Consider the following 20,126-nt stretch of genomic DNA (forward strand, 5'->3'; position numbering starts at 1 on the left):
ATGCTCCCTTTCTGCTTTGCTTGGTTATCTTTGGTTTGCGGAGTGCCAAACGAATGAACTGTTATGCCATCTATGGACTTATATACCGCACTATTGACTCTACAATAGTAGCCAGTCAAGGCCATAGGGGCTCCTTACTTAGCAGAGCACATTTGCCCCATTGTTTCAATGTGTGGTGGGTGTCCGAGTATAGTGACCTCAACAATCAAAACTTTTAAAATGTCACTATAACATATCAAAAGTTTGACAAAGTTTCCCAGATTTTAAGAGTTATTCCCAACACTGCAAGTTATCACCTATCCATAGAATAGGTGATAAGTTGCAGATCGACAGTGGTCTGGTTGCTAGAATCGATCCCAAGAATGGGGCTCTGAAATGCCCCATCAGAACGGAGTGGTGGCCGCGCCTGTGTGCCTCTACTCCATTTATCGTCTTTGGGACTGGTCGTCTATCTCGCGTATTCCCATAGACAGTGAATGGAGTGGTGCTGCATGTACACGGCTTTCACTTCATTCCAACGGGTAATTTCAGAGACCCCCCTTCTCAGGATTGGTGGGGGTCCCAGTAACTTACAGTGTTAGGAATAACCCTTTAAGAATGCTGAGTGACAACCAAGAGTTCATGTCCTGTAGAGGTGGTGCTAGATAGAACCATCCGCTTTAATATAAGTTGGCGAGAACTTGCGCAGGACTCCCCTCCCCGGATGAATGACATTTTTAGAAAAGGAGGAGAAATTGACAGTCGGAAGGGATTGGAAATCAGCAACGTTCTTTCTGTCCTGACAAAAGCCAGTGCCACAATTGGAGGATGGCTAATATGATCTGTCCTTTCCTCACCCATACATGCCCCCCAGTTGACGACCCACCTGGTCACAATGCCACATTGGCACCCAACTTGCCATCCAACTGTCCCAGAAACAGAACATCCAATTAACTTCAAAGACTAGGATGATTTAGGACTTGTTTTTTTATTTTTTATTGAGGGGTGTGGACTTTTTGTGTCTGGATTGTAGAACTTTCATCTCTGGACATAGAAGGATACAATGGACCCTTGTGTCAAAACATCAAATCTTGCTTTTCTGGGTGAAAAAAAAAAAGTAATTTGCGCAAAATCCACAAACCTCAACTTTAGTCTTGTTTTATTTGCCAAAGTCCTAAGTCAAAAATACAAACACTTTCTTCCTGAACCCAGCCCCACGTAATCCACGACTAACCGTAAAATCCTTTATAATCTCCAGGTATTTCCGTGAAATTCTCAAAATTTCCAAGACGGTAACGTGGATCTTCAGTTTAGCTGACCACACACATTAGGTGCATATCTGCCGAAACCGCCAATTTGGACAAACCAAGCCACCATTCAGTGTGTATGTGCTGCCATAAAACCCTCTTCTAAATGAAGGATTGGGCATGTCAGCTTTCAGCTGCCCAGTCCCTTTCTTCTCACAGAGGTAAGCTGCTGCCAGAAGATGTTTTTTCTATTTGAGAATACGTGCATGCTCGGTCAAGATGAGCATACATGGGTATGGGGAGTCAGAGGAGAGAGCTTAATATAAATGTCCACTGGTGCAATGCCCATGACATTTCCACCCTCATTTTCCAGTTACGTCCGTTACATAATGGATTCATATAGTAGCAACTCAAATTAGGAATGGTGTATTTGCTCCCGGTTGTTCCCTACCTGCCGCCTCACCCCTTCCCACACCTCTGTGTCAGGCCACTTGTAAATGAAGCTTTTCTTCGGTAGAGCCAGGACTTAGTGGAAAGTGCCCACCCTGCTGTGGTCGGGTGATGCAGCCTTTCTGGTGGGGGCGACAGAGATCTGTGTGTACTTTGGCGCAGCAAACTGCAACTGCAGCCCTGGTGATTTCTCATCATACTGAGGCTTGTGTGTACAGGACACTGACCCTCCAAATGACCCGATTCTTCTGCAGTCTGAACACAGTGTCTATTTTCCTTCCTTCATCAGCCATCGCTGGATTTCCTATTCGGGTACACAAAGACGTCTCGCAGAAGAAATCTCACACATCAAATGTGCTTGTAATTAGCACTTCATCCATCGTGGCTCGCTACCCGGCTGTGCACACAGGGGCAGGGTCACTAGCAAATTCTAATTATATTTTACAAAAAAATCATTAGATATCGGAAGTTGTATGTCCTAATCTGTTCTCCCTAATCTGCAATTAGGACTCGTGTTCCAGATTGTCAAGAAACAGATATAAGTGGGGGCATACATAAAAAAGAGAGGGGATTGATGCCCCGCTCTTCCTCCGCCTCTCCCCCCTTTTGCGACTGTCCCACTCTCCCCATTTCGCTCCTCTCCCTCTCTCTCCCCTTTCGAACCTCTCCCGCTCTCTTCCCTCTCGCGCCTCTCCCGCTCTCTCCCCTCTCGTACCTCTCCTGCTCTCTCTCCTCACGTGCCTCTCCCGCTCTCCCCCCTTCCGCGCCTCTTTCCCCTACCGCGCCTCTTTCCCCTACTGCGCCTCTTTCCCCTACTGCGCCTCTTTCCCCTTCAGCGCCTCTTTCCCCTTTAGCCCCTTTTTCCCCGTTGGCTCCTTTTTCCCCTTTGGCTCCTTTCCCCTCTTTTGCTCCTTTCCCCTCTTTTGCTCCTCTCCCCCCTTTTGCTCCTTTCCCCCCTTTGCTCCTCTCTCCCCTTTTGCTCCTCTCCTCCCTTTCGCGCCTCTGCCCCCTTTCGCGTCTCTCTCCCCTTTTGCCCCTCTCCCGTTCTCCCCCTCTCCCGTTCTCCCCTCCTTTGCCCCTCTCCCCTCCTTTGCCCCTCTCCCCTCCTTTGCCCTTCTCCCCTCCTTTGCCCCTCCCCCTTGACCCTCTCCCCCTTGACCCTCTCCCGCTCTCTCCCCTTTGGCGCCTCTTCCGCTCTCTCCCCTCTCGCGCCTCTCCCGCTCTCTCCCCTCTAGCGCCTCTCCCCCCTCTCGCGCTTCTCCCCCCCTTTCGCGCCTCTCCCCCCCTTTCGCGCCTCTCCCCCCCTTTCGCGCCTCTCCCCCCTTTCGCGCCTCTCCTGCTCTCCCCCCTTTTGCCCCTCTCCCGCTCTCCCCCCTTTTGCCCCTCTCCCCCCCTTTTGCACCTCTCCCGCTCTCCCCCCTTTTGCCCCTCTCCTGCTCTCTCCCCTTTTGCCCCTCTTCCGCTCCCCCCCCCTTTTGCCCCTCTCCCCTCTCGCCCCTCTCCCACTCTCCCCTCTCGCCCCTCTCCCACTCTCCCCTCTCGCCCCTCTCCCACTCTCCCCCCTTTCGTATCTCTGCCTGAAGCAGCTTTGTCAGGGGTAGTCTGTATGAGTTGCTGTCTCAGTACTTGAAGGCATGGTGCTAAGATAAGGAACTGGTGTACAGTTGTGTTAATGAGGGAGTATGTAGTGCCGGCGTCCCTGCCCTCTGCTAGGCAGGGACGCTGCTCCCCTCACCGCTCTGCCCCGTGCCCGGCGTCCCTCTCCCGCTCTGCTGTCAGCGCGCGCTCCTTCCCGGCGTCCTCCTCCCGCTCTGCTGTCAGCGCGCGCTCCTTCCCGGCCCCTGTGCTTAGGGCGCGCGCGCGCGCGCTCCCCTCCTCTTAAAGGGGCCGCGCGCGTCGTCCTAAGGAGTCCCCGGCCAATGGCCGGAGGACTTCATCATATATAAGGCACCTCCTCCAAAATGGAGGTGCCCGAGCAATGTTGTTTGCACCTGTGTCTCACCTGTGCTTCAGCCCTCAGGTCCCGTTGCCAGTTACCTGCCAGTTACCTGTCAGATTCCTGCCTGATTACTTGCTACCTGTCTGCTAGTCTGAGGTCCGACGGTCTGCCTTACTACTCCTGTCAGTCTGTCTAAGGACCAGCCTGCCCGCTCACCTGGGAGCGCTTCTCCGCTACCTGCCTGCTTGCCTGCCCGGAGGCTCCGCTGTCACGTGCTGTGACCACCAGCTATTCCAGAGACTCTTGCCCGCTCACCTGGGAGCGCACATCAGCTACCTGCCTGCCTGCCTGAGGTCCGACGGTCTGCCTACCAACTCCTGTCAGTCTGTCTATGGACCAGCTTGCCCGCTCACCTGGGAGCGCACATCTGCTATCTGCCTGCTAGCCTACCTGGAGGCTCCGCCGTCACGTGCTGTGACCACCTGCCTGTCCAGTGACTCCTGCCCGCTCACCTGGGAGCGCTCATCTGCTACCTGTCTGTTTGCCTACCCGGAGGCTCTGCCGTCACGTGCTGTGACCACCCGCCTGTCCAGAGACTTCTGCCCGCTCACCTGGGAGCGCTCATCTGTCGCCTGTCCGCTGGTCTTCCTGGAGGCTCCGCCGTCACATGCTGTGACCACCCGTTCATCCAGAGACTCTCGCCTGCTCACCTGGGAGCTCTCGTCTATCTTCAGCCGCCACAGGTCGTACCAACCCTATACCTAGAGACTGCCCCGGTCACTTGCCGTGACCTCCAGCCCTGTTCACTCAGAGACTGTCCCGTTCACTCAGAGACTGTCCCGTTCACTCAGAGACTGTCCAGGTCACCTCCTGTGACTGCCTGCCTGGTCGCCACCCGCTCCCTTACAAGGACCGCCCCCTTGTATTGTAGCCCAGAGGTTCCGCCTCCCAGACCCGTTACAGAGTACTTCATATTCAACACATGGAGGCCGTGAGCATGCGTTCCGCCCATAGAAATAAGATGGAACGCAAAAGGAATTCGGAAATGCTGCTACTGAGACAGCACCTCATACAGACTACCCCTGATGAAGCTGCTTCAGGCAGCGATACGCGTTGGACCTTCCTCTGCTGGCACAGTGCTTTGGTCTACATGGTGAGATATGACATCTCTGACCAATATTTGGGACTCATCATGACTGCCTTGTGAGAGTGGTGCTTATGATTTCTGATATGTCTTATACCTATCTGGTGATGTACAGTACAGACCAAAAGTTTGGACACACCTTCTCATTTAAAGATTTTTCTGTATTTTCATGACTTTGAAAATTGTACATTCACACTGAAGTCATCAAAACTATGAATTAACACAAGTGGAATTATATACTTAACAAAAAAGTGTGAAACAACTGAAAATATGTCTTATATTCTAGGTTCTTCAAAGTAGCCACCTTTTGCTTTGATGACTGCTTTGCACACTCTTGGCATTCTCTTGATGAGCTTCAAGAGGTAGTCACCGGAAATGGTTTTCACTTCACAGGTGTGTCCTGTCAGGTTTAATAAGTGGGATTTCTTGCCTTATAAATGGGGTTGGGACCATCAGTTGTGTTGTGCAGAAGTCGAGTGGATACACAGTTGATAGTCCTACTGAATAGACTGTTAGCTGCTTTTTTCTTGCCATAATACAAATTCAGAGTAAAGAAAAACGAGTGGCCATCATTATTTTAAGAAATGAAGCTCAGTCAGTCTGAAAAATTGGGCAAACTTTGAAAGTGTCCCCAAGTGCAGTTGGAAAAACCATCAAGCGCTACAAAGAAACTGGCTCACATGAGGACCGCTCCAGGAAAGGAAGACCAAGAGTCACCTCTGCTTCTGAGGATAAGTTTATCCGAGTCACCAGCCTCAGAAATTGCAGGTTAACAGCAGCTCAGATTAGAGAGCAGATCAATGCCACACAGAGTTCTAGCAGCAGACACATCTCTACAACTACTGTTAAGAGGAGACTTTGTTCAGCAGGCCTTCATGGTAAAATAGCTGCTAGGAAACCACTGCTAAGGACAGGCAACAAGCAGAAGAGACTTGTTTGGGCTAAAGAACGCAAGGAATGGACATTAGACCAGTGGAAATCTGTGCTTTGGTCTGATGAGTCCAAATTTTAGATCTTTGGTTCCAACCACCGTGTCTTTGTGCGACGCAGAAAAGGTGAACGGATGGACTCTACATGCCTGGTTCCCACCGTGAAGCATGGAGGAGGAGGTGTGATGGTGTGAGGGTGCTTTGCTGGTGACATTGTTGGGGATTTATTCAAAATTGAAGGCATACTGAGCCAGCATGGCTACCACAGCATCTTGCAGTGGCATGCTATTCCATCCGGTTTGCATTTAGTTGGACCATCATTTATTTTTCAACAGGACAATGACCCCAAACACACCTCCAGGCTGTGTAAGGGCTATTTGACTAAGAAGTAGAGTGATGGGGTGCTACGCCAGATGACCTGGCCTCCACAGTCACCAGACCTGAACCCAATCGAGATGGTTTGGGGTGAGCTGGACCGCAGAGTGAAGGCAAAAGGGCCAACAAGTGCTAAGCATCTCCAGGAACTCCTTCAAGATTGTTGGAAGACCATTTCCGGTGACTACCTCTTGAAGCTCATCAAGAGAATGCCAAGAGTGTGCAAAGCAGTCATCAAAGCGAAAGGTGGCTACTTTGAAGAACCTAGAATATAAGACATATTTTCAGTTGTTTCACACTTTTTTGTTAACTATATAATTCCACATGTGTTAATTCATAGTTTTGATGCTTTCAGTGTGAATGTACAATTTTCATAGTCATGAAAATACAGAAAAATCTTTAAATGAGAAGGTGTGTCCAAACTTTTGGTCTGTACTGTATTTGTTTAATAAAATTAGATATTTTTGCAATTATTTGTCTGTGTCTTTTTTTTCTCCCATGTTTTCACACTTAAACACTTCTCCCACTCTCCTTCACCCTTTGCTTCTCTGCTACTTACCCCTCTAAGCCTTTAAATCTCTTACATGCCCCATAAATATTTGTTTGGATCCCGGGGCTTCTAATAACGGAGCACCTCGGAGTCCAGCACTAGAAATCTTCAGAAAGAGCTACTTTCTGGAAGGTTTCAGTGTTGCCCTGGAGATTTTCCAACTATTTCGGGAGTCTGTGTTTGTTCGCCCCAGACTCTAAATTTTAAGAGCACTAGTTCTTATGACCCAGTTGAATTACAGGGACCCCATAGTATCCGCATGGACTCGCTGATGTGGAAGAATTTGCATAACTATGAAGATTTTCTACTGAGATGTTTGTAAAACTAAGTGACAACTATGGGGTCTGCGAGGTCAATCAGATGAATTGTCACTGAGCTTTCCTGGGAACACTAGTGAGCTTGCGGCACCAGGGTCGGTCTGGCCCAACTTGGCATTAGAGGTTCCTCCAGTAGGTCCAAGTTGTGGAACAATAATTGGCCTCAAATTTGACATGAAGAAAAAGTATACTTTGCCAACTTTGGTAGGCTACTGGAAAAGTGGGACACCTACCAGAAAAAGTGACATCTGATGATGATGATGACGTGGAGGTAGACCTGCCCCTTATAGCTGTAGGATGAGTCCTCTTTCCTCTGGGTCTGGTGAACCATAGTTTGACACTGCCTGGCACATAAATGGTTAACAAGAAAAGTGTAAAGATTTTGGGCAGAGACTCCTCCATTCTGGGTTTGCCTAGAAAGCCAAGAAGGTATCGCGTACCACACTGAACAAGGGTGTCTGAAGCCGTCGGAGGCTGTGGCGGATTGGCTGCGGTCCATTTCACACCCCTCCCTGTGAATTTATTTTTGTCCTCGGCGAAGTTCATTCTCTTGGACGAAATTAAACCTCCAGCAGCGAAGAACAGAGAAAATAAACTTTTCATCGGAATGCGAAAGACGAGTTCACAGCGTATGGGATAACGCCGTCTACGGGGTCGACTGAAGGGACGCGCTGGGCACAGATACGCCCAGTTGTGGATGTAGATTGTGTACACCCTGCCTCGTTTCTTGTATGGGACGCCATGAATTTTATGGGACTGTTTTCCCAAAAAATCAAGACACTCCTGACAAATTTGAGACAGTTGGGATGAATGCACTGGATACTCACAAGACCGTGCCCTTTAATGGTGACAGCCATCATTCTCCCATAAGTTTCACCACAGTGCCCCATAATTGTAAAGCCACTGCTCTCACGCAACAGTTCTTGCCCCAGTGCCCTCATGACACTTACATGCAGTGCCAATCACAGCCCCACTACAATAGTTACTGCCATACTACCCCATAGCACCGTTATACCACAGCTATACAACAGTCATTGCTAAAACTGAACTTTTCTTAATATAAATATTTATATACAGTACTGTGTAAAAGTTTTAGGCAGGTGTAGAAAACATGCTGCAAGTGTGACCACCCTTTGCCTTCATCACTTCTTCTCGGTCTCTTGCATGCAGTTTTTGAAGGAACTCGGCAGGAGGTTGTTCCAAACATCTTAGAGAACTGACCACAAATCTTCTGTGGCTGTTGCTTGCATAAGTGATATGGCCCTGACAGAGCCCTGATCTCTCATTATCCAGTCCGTCTGCGATCACATGAAGAGACAGAAGGATTTACACAACACACAGAAGATCTGTGGTTAGTTCTCCCATGATTTTATATATATATATATATATATATATATATATATATATATATATATATATATATATATATATATAATTCTAATAAGAGAAGATCAGCCCCACTCCTCTTTGCTCTATTGTTTGTGGCTGTGAAACAACTAGCTGAAAGCAGGAGCCTCTCCCCTTTTGTTTCTGCAGTTATACAAACTAAAATCATTACAGGGGGGTTATCCAGGACAATTTTTTTATTTTTTATTGTGGACCTAAAAACGAACAGGCAGGTAGTTGCTAGCTACCTGCCTGTTCTACCCGGTGCCAGCACAGATCAGTCATTAAGTGCTCCTGCTGGTGATTTTAGCTGCTCAACATCAACAGAGCAGCTCTTCTTCTTTCTGGCTGCTCTGCTGACATCATGATTTTCAACCGGCTCCTGGCAGTTAGGAAGCGGGGGGCCGGCTGTAAATCAGTATGACATTGGCAGTCACCAGTCACGCCCTGTCAACAGAGCAGCTCTTCCTCTTCCTGGCGGCTCTGCTGACATCATGCTGATTGACAGTTGTCTCCCTACAGTTAGGAAGCGGGGAACTGGTTGTCAATCAGTATGACATCGTCAGTCACACCCTGTCAACAGAGCAGCTCTTCCTCTACCTGGTTGCTCTGCTGACATCATTCTGATTGACAGTTGTCTCCCTACAGTTAGGCAGCGGGGAGCCAGCTGTCAGTCAGTATGACATCGTCAGTCACACCCTGTCAACAGAGCAGCTCTTCCTCTTCCTGATTGCTCTGCTGACATCATGCTGATTGACAGTTGTCTCCCTACAGTTAGGCAGCGGGGAGCCAGCTGTCAGTCAGTATGACATCGTCAGTCACACCCTGTCAACAGAGCAGCTCTTCCTCTTCCTGATTGCTCTGCTGACATCATGCTGATTGACAGTTGTCTCCCTACAGTTAGGCAGCGGGGAGCCAGCTGTCAGTCAGTATGACATCGTCAGTCACACCCTGTCAACAGAGCAGCTCTTCCTCTTCCTGATTGCTCTGCTGACATCATGCTGATTGACAGTTGTCTCCCTACAGTTAGGCAGCGGGGAGCCAGCTGTCAGTCAGTATGACATCGTCAGTCACACCCTGTCAACAGAGCAGCTCTTCCTCTTCCTGATTGCTCTGCTGACATCATGCTGATTGACAGTTGTCTCCCTACAGTTAGGCAGCAGGGAGCCAGCTGTCAGTCAGTATGACATCGGCAGTCACGCCCTGTCAAAAGAGCAGGAGAGAAGCCGCTGCTCTGTCGATGTGACATCACCGGAAGCCGCAGAAGCGGTCTATGCCGACGAAGAGATCGTCTTGGGCACCATAGGGAGGTAGCTAGCAGCGATCTGCCTGTTAGTTTTTAAGCCCATTGTAGGAATAAATAGTCCTGGATAACCCCTTTAAGTCCCACCTCTTAGCCGATCACCAAACCCTAAAAAGGACCGATCAGCGGAAGATGGACCCCTTTATTCTCTGCAAGACTGGCTGATCCTGGATCAGGCAGAAAACACTGCAGACTAACGAACAGGACGAATATTTCTTGTTTAATGTCATTATTAATTTCTAGGTCTTGTGCCGCTCTAATCCTTTTAACAATTTTATAAGGATGCTGTGGTTGTAGTGTTGATCACCCGCAGCGCCCCACCCATCAGTACATTACGGTACCCCCATAACTGAACCATTACTCTGCCGCCGATTATCCTGGTGACATGGATAGGATTATGCTCAGCAATTTACAGCCTCCCCGGAGGTCTTGTACTGTGCAGACCGGGGGTCTGAGACATCGATCTTCTCAGTATAGATCTTTCCACCTGTGGCATGCACTTATTAAATTATCCTCTGACCTTGTCCCGTCAGAAGCTCCTTGACATCGTTCACACTGTAAATCACCGCTTTTATGCGCGACACGGCGTCCCTTGGCTCGCACTGTCCATTTTATAATTGAACCTGGCTTATAACATAATGAAATTACCATTTATTAGCGGCTGGGCAGTCGCCCGTCCCCCGGCTGCCTCCGTAATGATTCTCACTTCTCTTTACAGATGTGGCGATTTGATAAAGTGCTCATCGCGCTGATTACAGAATAAGCCGATCTGACGTTCTCGCACTTAATGAGCCAATTCCAGAAGAGAAAAGACCCCAAATGCCTCCGATAGAAATCTGCGGGGTGCACATTAACCCCTTTAAAGAAGTCTTCTTCCTCAAAAATATTTTAATCCGATATCTGATAATCCAGCGCCTATAGATAAGTGCTACATTACAGCCGCGTCCTCCAGCTTTTCCATGCTCCATTCGCTTACTTTTGGATGGGTTTTGCTAAGCGCCAACCTTTTTGTTGGCTGTTGCGTTAAAATTAGTCCTAAAGTGACCTTGTTTTGTAGACCTCTGAATTCAGCCTTAGGTTACTTTTTTTTTCTGCACTGTCCCTTTAAGATTGTGCAGTTTTATGTGAATAATCCCTTTTGATTCAAGTGACGCACTAAAAAATGAGCCGATTTACAGAGTTTTTCATTTCTGGGATCCCCAGCGATCAGCACAGATCTGCAGAGGAACTTTGCAGCAAGTGTTCAGTTTTCCTGCAGCGCCTCCGCAGGAGAAATAAAGTATTACAGGGTTCTTAAATTTGCCTGCATAATGCATGGATGTGTAAGGGATGTTCTTAATAGCTGCTCTTACTAATAGATGAGGGTCTGACATAGTAGGGGTCTCCCGGCTTGGGCAAAATAGTTTCATAGGTGCCACTTCTGTCCTACCTGGGGATACAATGACTGTTAAAATATGGGGTCTGGGATCTGCCAGATCCATCAGTATACAATATAAATCCACATTCTATAAAATCACCTTGTTTTCGCTGGAAATAATAAGCCCCGTCCCTAAACGTTGTGCCAGATGTACGATAGCCTCTCTGGCTGAAGTTGGCACACAAGAACTGAAACGTTTAGGAAACTGGGCTTCCCTGATGCTTCTCACCGTCGAGCTTCGTTATGTGCAGACATTACTAACGAGCTTGGAATGTAGTTGTCTTCGCTCTGCGAAATGAGCCTGTCACGCCGCGCTACCCCTTATTGGCAACCATTAGCCCTCAAACCAACCCAATAAATTATCCACGTGATGGCGGCTGTTACATGCGATGAGCGACTTGGCTCCAACCTATTATTCTCATCCTGTGTAATTACCTAATGGAGACCATAGGGGGCAGCAATTAGGTAAATGGTTAGTACAGGTAAATAGAGGTAACTATGTAATATATCTTATAAGGTGGGGGGGGGGGGGGGGAGTGTCATCCTATTCCCATCAAGCAAAGCAAAATGTCAGTGGGGGTAGGAGGGAGATGAAGCTGAAGTCTATGGCTGTGAGAGAGAGAACAGCACAGCTCCGTGCACTGAATAGTGGTCATTCTTGGGTACTGCAGCTCAGATTACATTACTTCTACCTGATATTTGCCCCTCTGTAAAATCTGTAATGGGGGTCCTCTTCACCCCACCCACCTACAGCGTATCATTTATATGAATGTTGTCTTCTGCAAATTGAATAATCTCTTAAAATATTATTATATAAGGCAACTGCTTAGAATATAATCCCATAATATGTAAATTTACAGAGATACTTTATGACTATTGTTGATTCTTGGTCTTTGACGTCTGCATAGTTGATCAGATTTTAAGACTTAATCCCAAACTAGAAACTTGTCTAAATAGGGTCAGATCAGAGGCGGCCATACAAAGCCCACTGTGTCCTATAGAGGATCAGGAAAAAAGGATAATCTTGTTATATGGTTGATATTAGTAGGTTCCTTGGATCAGGCTTTATTAATAAGGTGCGCATTATAATAGACTAGTCTTATTTCTTTTACTTTTGAGATTAGATGGAATTACTGGGTATAATCCACCAGCTGACCGGTGACAATCACTCAACCAATGGTCAGATTCTGATTTAAGAAGTTGTATGCCATTAAAATACAAATTTGCCTTCTATCCAGAAACAGTGCCCCCCCCCCCTTCTCAGTAGGCTTTGTGCGGTATTGCATCTTAACGTAAATACTGCAATACCAGACACGACCTGTGGGCAGTAGGGGCGCTATTTCTAAAAGAAAGTTCATGTTAAAGGAACAGTACAGTTGGTTGCTTGCCAGCCTGCAATGGCTGATAACAGGAAATGATAGATAATATTCTGTACAGCAAATGTAGATGTACTTTAAAAATAAAGTCCCTTTTTAATATGGTATTTCACCCGAAATTTTTTTTTTCCTTCTTTTTAATACAGCTCGGCGGACTACCAGCAGGGAAGGCCGGATTTCAGACACTTCACAAAGGACAAATGGTGAGTGCCTCTTGCTAATTTGGGGTAAAAAAAGGGGGGGGGGCACTGAATTCTGACTTTATGAAATATTTCCCACTGGTCGATGCAAGTTCTTGTAGTCAAATGCTCCAACCACTAGCCAAACTGCCCCTGCCTTATAGTGAGTCCTCTCCTTGCAGGGCACATCTTTAACTAAACTCCTGGAACCACCCTCTACTGCGACCAAAGCCACCTCCGCCCCGTGGGAGGCGCTCTCCTTGCCAGTCCTTGACTCAATTAAAGGGGTTGTCCACCTTTTGGGAAAAGCTTTTTTTTTTTCTTACTGATATGCATGTTATTGGGTCTAAAAAATAATAATTTATGCAATTACGTAATAGAGACCATAGGGGGCAGTAATTGGGTAAATGGTTAGTACGGGTAAATAGAGGTAACTTTGTAATCTATCGATGTCATCCTATGTCCATCAAAATCTTTTTTTGCAATTGGTTTTCATTAAAAATGTTGCACCGCTTCCCTTCTAAATCCTCTGTGTTCCACTGCCTATTGCTGGCTGCAGAATGAGTTAACCGAGAATCCATCAGTGAGCCCACTGTGATGGTCTAGCCGGGAGTTTGTAACTCGTTTTATCTGTATTCTGCTGATTTATGACCACATCAAAGGTGAATGTACAGGCAATTAGAAAAACCTGTAAAAGCCAAACAGTGCAAAAAATGCATTTTGATTGATTGTAACCAAAAATGGAGAACCGCTTTACTTTATATTAGTCATTATAGTGAGGGCAATTTTTTTCCTGGGCCTCAGGCGGCGACGAGGTTGCTGGCTAAATTGTCAATCGTGATTTTGGAATCTGGATGGAGTGGGGAAAGGTAAGACCACAGAGTGGTTTTGACTTTTTCTTGGTCCTACAAGCTTATACGTTGCGGCTCTTCATAAATCAGTGTGAACAGAGACTAAATAATATATTATGGAATTGCTACTCGTGCAATGAATGAGACTCCTGCTGGAGAAAGCATTTCTGACACCTGATACATTGTATCGCTCCATTATAATATCTGCTGTAAATTACATCTCCATTACTCCCCATCTGTAATTTTCCTTCATTTAATCCCCCTTGTTCTTCATTCATTCCCCACTCCTGCAGACACAAAGCCGTACTGCCCATTGTATCGCGTGATTGCGCTATATAGAGACTCATGGATAATACCTTTTTCTCTTATTTTTGGATTCTTCCTTTAGAAATCTTGAAACCCCTATTAGCACATTAATTTGACTGTCAGAAGAGCCGCTCCCGGGTTTCATACAAACTCTGACTGTGCTCTTACTATAATGTAAAAAAATAAAATAAAATGCTGCAGCAGCCCCACCCTTGGCCATAGGCTGTGTTCGGTATTGCAGCTCAATACCATATTCTTAAATATAGCAATATTAGAAGTTGCTTTTTTGGGGAAAAAAAAAGTTGTCAGCTTTTTCTAATTTCATATGTATGACTATTTGGGGGAATTTTCTATAGAAACTGAATTCATGTTGGCCTCCCCCAAGAATTGGGATAGTAATATTTAGGGTTAATGGGACTCATGTGCTGGACACCTTCATGCTAGTGATGAGATGATTGCTGTAGGCCCAGCAGATGAGAATCCCCCATGATCAGCTGTGATCGCCAGTGAAAGCTACATCTGAGCACAGTGGCCACTACAGGATAAATGTGGTATTGCATGTGCATCTTTCAAATACATGGTGGTGCTCAGTCCTCCACAGTTCATCTGCTGGATCCCCGTAGATTTCTTGGATTGCACAATCTGGAATATGATACTTTTTGGACAGATTAGGAGTATTCTGCTCCTCTTCACTTCTCTGTGGGGGAATGGACCTAACAAGCTCTCTGGGGCCATTACTTGCTAAAGAAGGGCCAGCATCTACAAAACCCCTTCTCTAAGTGAGGGCATGGTAGTGATCACCTGATTGCTGAAGGTCTAGAAGCTGAAAACCACATGATCAGCTGTGATCGCCAGTGAAAACTGAATCTGGGCACTGCTGTCTCCTACAGTGGCCGCTACAGGATAAATGTGGTATTACATGTGCCTCATTCATATACATGGCGGTACTCAGTCCTCCACAGCTCATCTGCTGGATCCCCATAGATTTTTTTGGTCTTCATATCTGGAATATAACACTTGGGCAAGGTAATTCCTTCTGGGTGGATTGTCTGGCCAAGTATTCTTCTGCTCCTTTTCACTGCTGTGTATGGGAATAGAGCTGACAATTTCTTTGGGACCATTACTTGCTAAAAAAAAGGGACGGCATCTGCAAAACCCCTTCTCTAAGTGAGTCCACACTAGTGATCACCTAATTGCTGCAGATCCAGAAGCTGAAAACCTCACGATCAGAGGTGATCGCCAGTGAAAGCTGCATGCAGGTACAGTTTTCTCCTACAGTGGCCACTACAGGAGAATTGAGGTACTACATGGCTGTCATTCATATTCATAGACGATTCTGAAATTCTCGGTGGTGCTGTTTATGGTGGTTCTGAACTTTTGTATAGGGTTTATATGCTTTAATATGGACCAACCCCTTCCGTGATTTACTTTTAATACAATTTTAATGCTTTCTAATGTCCTGGAGATATTTTTTTTATTATGTGAGCAGAGGTTTTGGTGCAGTGTGTCGCAGCATTCAGCCGCAGTGTTATCCTGGGATCACAAGATATTATTTATCCCATCTCTCCATCCGTTTTCCTATAAACCTCTCAGCTGGGCTCCTGGAGCCTCTTTACACCTCATCCGCACAGCACAACTTGTCACATTCCTGCACTCAGGGAAACCAAGACTTTCAATGGAGAAGTCTTCACGCCTGGTTGCTTTCCAGTCTCCAAAACCTTTGACTTCTACACAAGAGAGAGGATTACATCTTAACAGCGGCCTATTCAGCGCCAGAGAATGAGAATTAAGGGACAATTTTTTTTTTCAAAGCAACTTAAAGTAAAAGCGCCCCCTCCCTCCACCAGAACTTTGCTGAAGTTTCCAGGGAAATTCTAAACTTTATATACACTGCTCAAAAAAATAAAGGGAACACTCAAATAACACATCCTAGATCTGAATGAATGAAATATTCTCATTGAATATTTTGTTCTGTACAAAGTTGAATGTGCTGACAACAAAATCACACAAAAATCATGAATGGAAATCAAATTTATTAACCAATGGAGGCCTGGATTTGGAGTCACCCCCAAAATTAAAGTGGAAAAACACACTACAGGCTGATCCAACATTGATGTAATGTCCTTAAAACAAGTCAAAATGAGGCTCAGTATTGTGTGTGGCCTCCACGTGCCTGTATGACCTCCCTACAACGCCTGGGCATGCTCCTGATGAGGTTGCGGATGGTCTCCTGTGGGATCTCCTCCCAGACCTGGACTAAAGCATCCGCCAACTCCTGGACAGTCTGTGGTGCAACATGACGTTGGTGGATGGAGCGAGACATGATGTCCCAGATGTGCTCAATCGGATTCAGGTCTGGGGAACGGGCGGGCCAGTTCATAGCTTCAATGCCTTCATCTTGCAGGAACTGCTGGCACACTCCAGCCACATGAGGTCTGGCATTGTCCTGCATTAGGAGAAACCCAGGGTCAACCGCACCAGCATATGGTCTCACAAGGGGTCTGAGGATCTCATCTCGGTACCTAATGGCAGTCAGGCTACCTCTGGCGAGCACATGGAGGGCTGTGCGGCCCTCCAAAGAAATGCCAATCCACACCATTACTGACCCACTGCCAAACCGGTCATGCTGAAGGATGTTGCAGGCAGCAGATCGCTCTCCACGGCGTCTCCAGACTCTGTCACTTCTGTCACATGTGCTCAGTGTGAACCTGCTCTCATCTGTGAAGAGCACAGGGCGCCAGTGGCCACTTTGCCAATCCTGGTGTTCTGTGGCAAGTGCCAAGCGTCCTGCACGGTGTTGGGCTGTGAGCACAACCCCGATCTGTGGACGTCAGTCCCTCATACCACCCTCATGAAGTTGGTTTCTAACCGTTTGTGCAGACACATGCACATTTGTGGCCTGCTGGAGGTCATTTTGCAGGGCTCTGGCAGTGCTCCTCCTGTTTCTCCTTGCACAAAGGCGGAGGTGGCGGTCCTACTGCTGGGTTGTTGCCCTCCTACGGCCCCCTCCACGTCTCCTGGTGTACTGGCTTGTCTCCTGGTAGCGCCTCCAGCCTCTGGACACTACGCTGACAGACACAGCAAACCTTCTTGCCACAGCTCGCATTGATGTGCCATCCTGGATGAGCTGCACTACCTGAGCAACTTCTGTGGGTTGTAGAGTCCGTCTCATGCTACCACGAGTGTGAAAGCACAACCAACATTCAAAAGTGACCAAAACATCAGCCAGAAAGCATTGGTACTGAGATGTGGTCTGTGGTCCCCACCTGCAGAACCACTCCTTTATTGAGGGTGTCTTGATAATTGCCAATAATTTCCATCTATTGTCTATTCCATTGGCACAACAGCATGTGAAATTGATTGTCAATCAGTGTCGCTTCCTAAGTGGACAGCTTCATTTCACAGAAGTTTGATTTACTTGGAGTTATATTCTGTTGTTTAAGTGTTCCCTTTATTTTTTTGAGCAGTGTATTACGTCATAGAGTAATATAATCTTGTCAGATATTGCTTATTCTGGATGAGCCCAGGACTATGACGTTCCCATCTCTGCACCCTTTGCTCTGTTCTCACCAGTGGATCCTGCGGAGTTTCCTTTAGATCCAATGTCTATGAGCCCTAGTAGACCTATTTCAACATTTGCTATAATAAAAAACATATTCTGTCTGGTTAAAGGGAACTTTTAGATCCCTCAAACCATTAATATGATTGTGTAGCCCTTTAAAAGATAAGCCGGCCGATCCATTTGTGACCCCAAAGCTCTGCTCCGCATAGAGAAATCCATCTACCAGAGCAACACGACCTGTCAATCAGCCAGAGGATGAATCTGAGAAGATGGACTCCTACGTAGCACCAATGGTCTTCCAGACACAACTTCAGATCAAGATTTCTCTCTGCTCGAGCAGCGCTCATAAAGGGATTTGCGGGTTTATGTTTTTAAAGGGTTACATAGTCTTGAGGGGGGATTAATGTTTAGTGTTGTTTCCTAGAGACGAGCGATGACAAAGGTAAATGGATGCTGCTTTTCTTGCCTACATGTATGGCTGTGTCATTAACACAATCGGGTGTAGAAGCTGGTGACTTTATGTAAAGTGAAATGTAACTACAATGTAAGAAGCTTCTTCAAATATGGACACATCCTTAGAAAAGTTATTCTATGATTTTACATGTAGATTTATTGTATATAAAGTAACAATACTTAACCTGCTCTGATCCCGAGTTACATCCTGTATTATACTCCAGAGCTGCACTCACTATTCTGCTGGTGCAGTCACTGTGTACATACATTACATTACTGATCCTGTACTGATCCTGAGTTACCTCCTGTATTATACTCCAGAGCTGCACTTACTATTCTGCTGGTGCAATCACTGTACATACATTACATTACTGATCCTGTACTGATCCTGAGTTACATCCTGTATTATACTCCAGAGCTGCACTCACTATTCTGCTGGTGCAGTCACTGTGTACATACATTACATTACTGATCCTGTACTGATCCTGAGTTACATCCTGTATTATACTTCAGAGCTGCACTCACTATTCTGCTGGTGCAGTCACTGTGTACATACATTACATTACTGATCCTGAGTTACATCCTGTATTATACTCCGGAGCTGCACTCACTATTCTGCTGGTGCAGTCACTGTGTACATACATTACATTACTGATCCTGTACTGATCCTGAGTTACATCCTATATTATACTCCAGAGCTGCACTCACTATTCTGCTGGTGCAGTCACTGTGTACATACATTACATTACTGATCCTGTACTGATCCTGAGTTACCTCCTGTATTATACTCCAGAGCTGCACTCACTATTCTGCTGGTGCAGTCACTGTGTACATACATTACGTTACTTATCCTATACTGATCCTGAGTTACATCCTGTATTATACTCCAGAGCTGCACTCACTATCCTGCTGGTGCAGTCACTGTGTACATACATTACATTACTGATCCTGAGTTACATCATGTATTATACTCCAGAGCTGCACTCACTATTCTGCTGGTGCAGTCACTGTGTACATACATTACAGTACTAATCCTGAGTTACATCCTGTATTATACACCAGAGCTGCACTCACTATTCTGCTGGTGCAGTCACTGTGTACATACATTACATTACTGATCCTGTACTGATCCTGAGTTACCTCCTGTATTATACTCCAGAGCTGCATTCACTATTCTGCTGGTGCAGTCACTGTGTACATACATTACATTACTGATCCTGTACTGATCCTGAGTTACCTCCTGTATTATACTCCAGAGCTGCACTCACTATTCTGCTGGTGCAGTCACTGTGTACATACATTACGTTACTTATCCTATGCTGATCCTGAGTTACATCCTGTATTATACTCCAGAACTGCACTCACTATCCTGCTGGTGCAGTCACTGTGTACATACATTACATTACTGATCCTGAGTTACATCCTGTATTATACTCCAGAGCTGCACTCACTATTCTGCTGGTGCAGTCACTGTGTACATACTTTACATTACTGATCCTGAGTTACATCCTGTATTATACTCCAGAGCTGCACTCACTATTCTGCTGGTGCAGTCACTGTGTACATACATTACTGATCATGTACTGATCCTGAGTTACATCCTTTATTATACTCCAGAGCTGCACTCACTATTCTGCTGGTGGAGTCACTGTGTACATACATTACATTACTGATCCTGTACTGATCTTGAGTTACATCCTGTATTATCCTCCAGAGCTTCACTCACTATTCTGCTGGTGCAGTCACTGTGTACTTACATTACATTACTGATCCTGAGTTACATCCTGTATTATGCTCCAGAGCTGCACTCACCATTCTGCTGGTGCAGTCACTTTGTACATACATTACATTACTGATCCTGTACTGATCCTGAGTTACACCCTGTATTATACTCCAGAGCTGCACTCACTATTCTGCTGGTGCAGTCACTGTGTACATACATTACATTACTGATCCTGTACTGATCCTGAGTTACACCCTGTATTATACTCCAGAGCTGCACTCACTATTCTGCTGGTGCAGTCACTGTGTACATACATTACATTACTGATCCTGTACTGATCCTGAGTTACACCCTGTATTATACTCCAGAGCTGCACTCACTATTCTGCTGGTGCAGTCACTGTGTACATACATTACATTACTGATCCTGTACTGATCCTGAGTTACATCCTGTATTATACTCCAGAGCTGCACTCACTATTCTGCTGGTGCAGTCACTGTGTACATACATTACATTACTGATCCTGAGTTACATCCTGTATTATACTCCAGAGCTGCACTCACTATTCTGCTAGTGCAGTCACTGTGTACATACATTACATTACTGATCCTGAGTTACATCCTGTATTATACTCCAGAGC

General features: G+C 46.2%; 1 protein-coding gene across 4 annotated transcripts in view; it reads left to right on the forward strand.

Moving 5' to 3' along the window:
* Positions 1-20,126, forward strand: part of PLXNB1 (plexin B1) — a 152,999-nt gene that overhangs the window by 40,263 nt on the left and 92,610 nt on the right. For 3 of the 4 annotated variants that reach the window (XM_073644782.1, XM_073644781.1, XM_073644784.1), the window contains exon 2: positions 12,559-12,615. The gene's annotated coding sequence lies outside the window, so the exon portion shown is untranslated. Of the gene's footprint in view, positions 1-1,328; positions 1,448-12,558; positions 12,616-20,126 lie in introns of those variants that run through there. The other variant, XM_073644783.1, reaches the window with a different exon arrangement.

The sequence above is a fragment of the Phyllobates terribilis genome, unplaced genomic scaffold, assembly GCF_046119375.1.
Source record: "Phyllobates terribilis strain yellow unplaced genomic scaffold, ASM4611937v1 Scaffold_8__6_contigs__length_399053987, whole genome shotgun sequence".
NCBI classification, from domain to species: Eukaryota; Metazoa; Chordata; class Amphibia; order Anura; family Dendrobatidae; genus Phyllobates; species Phyllobates terribilis.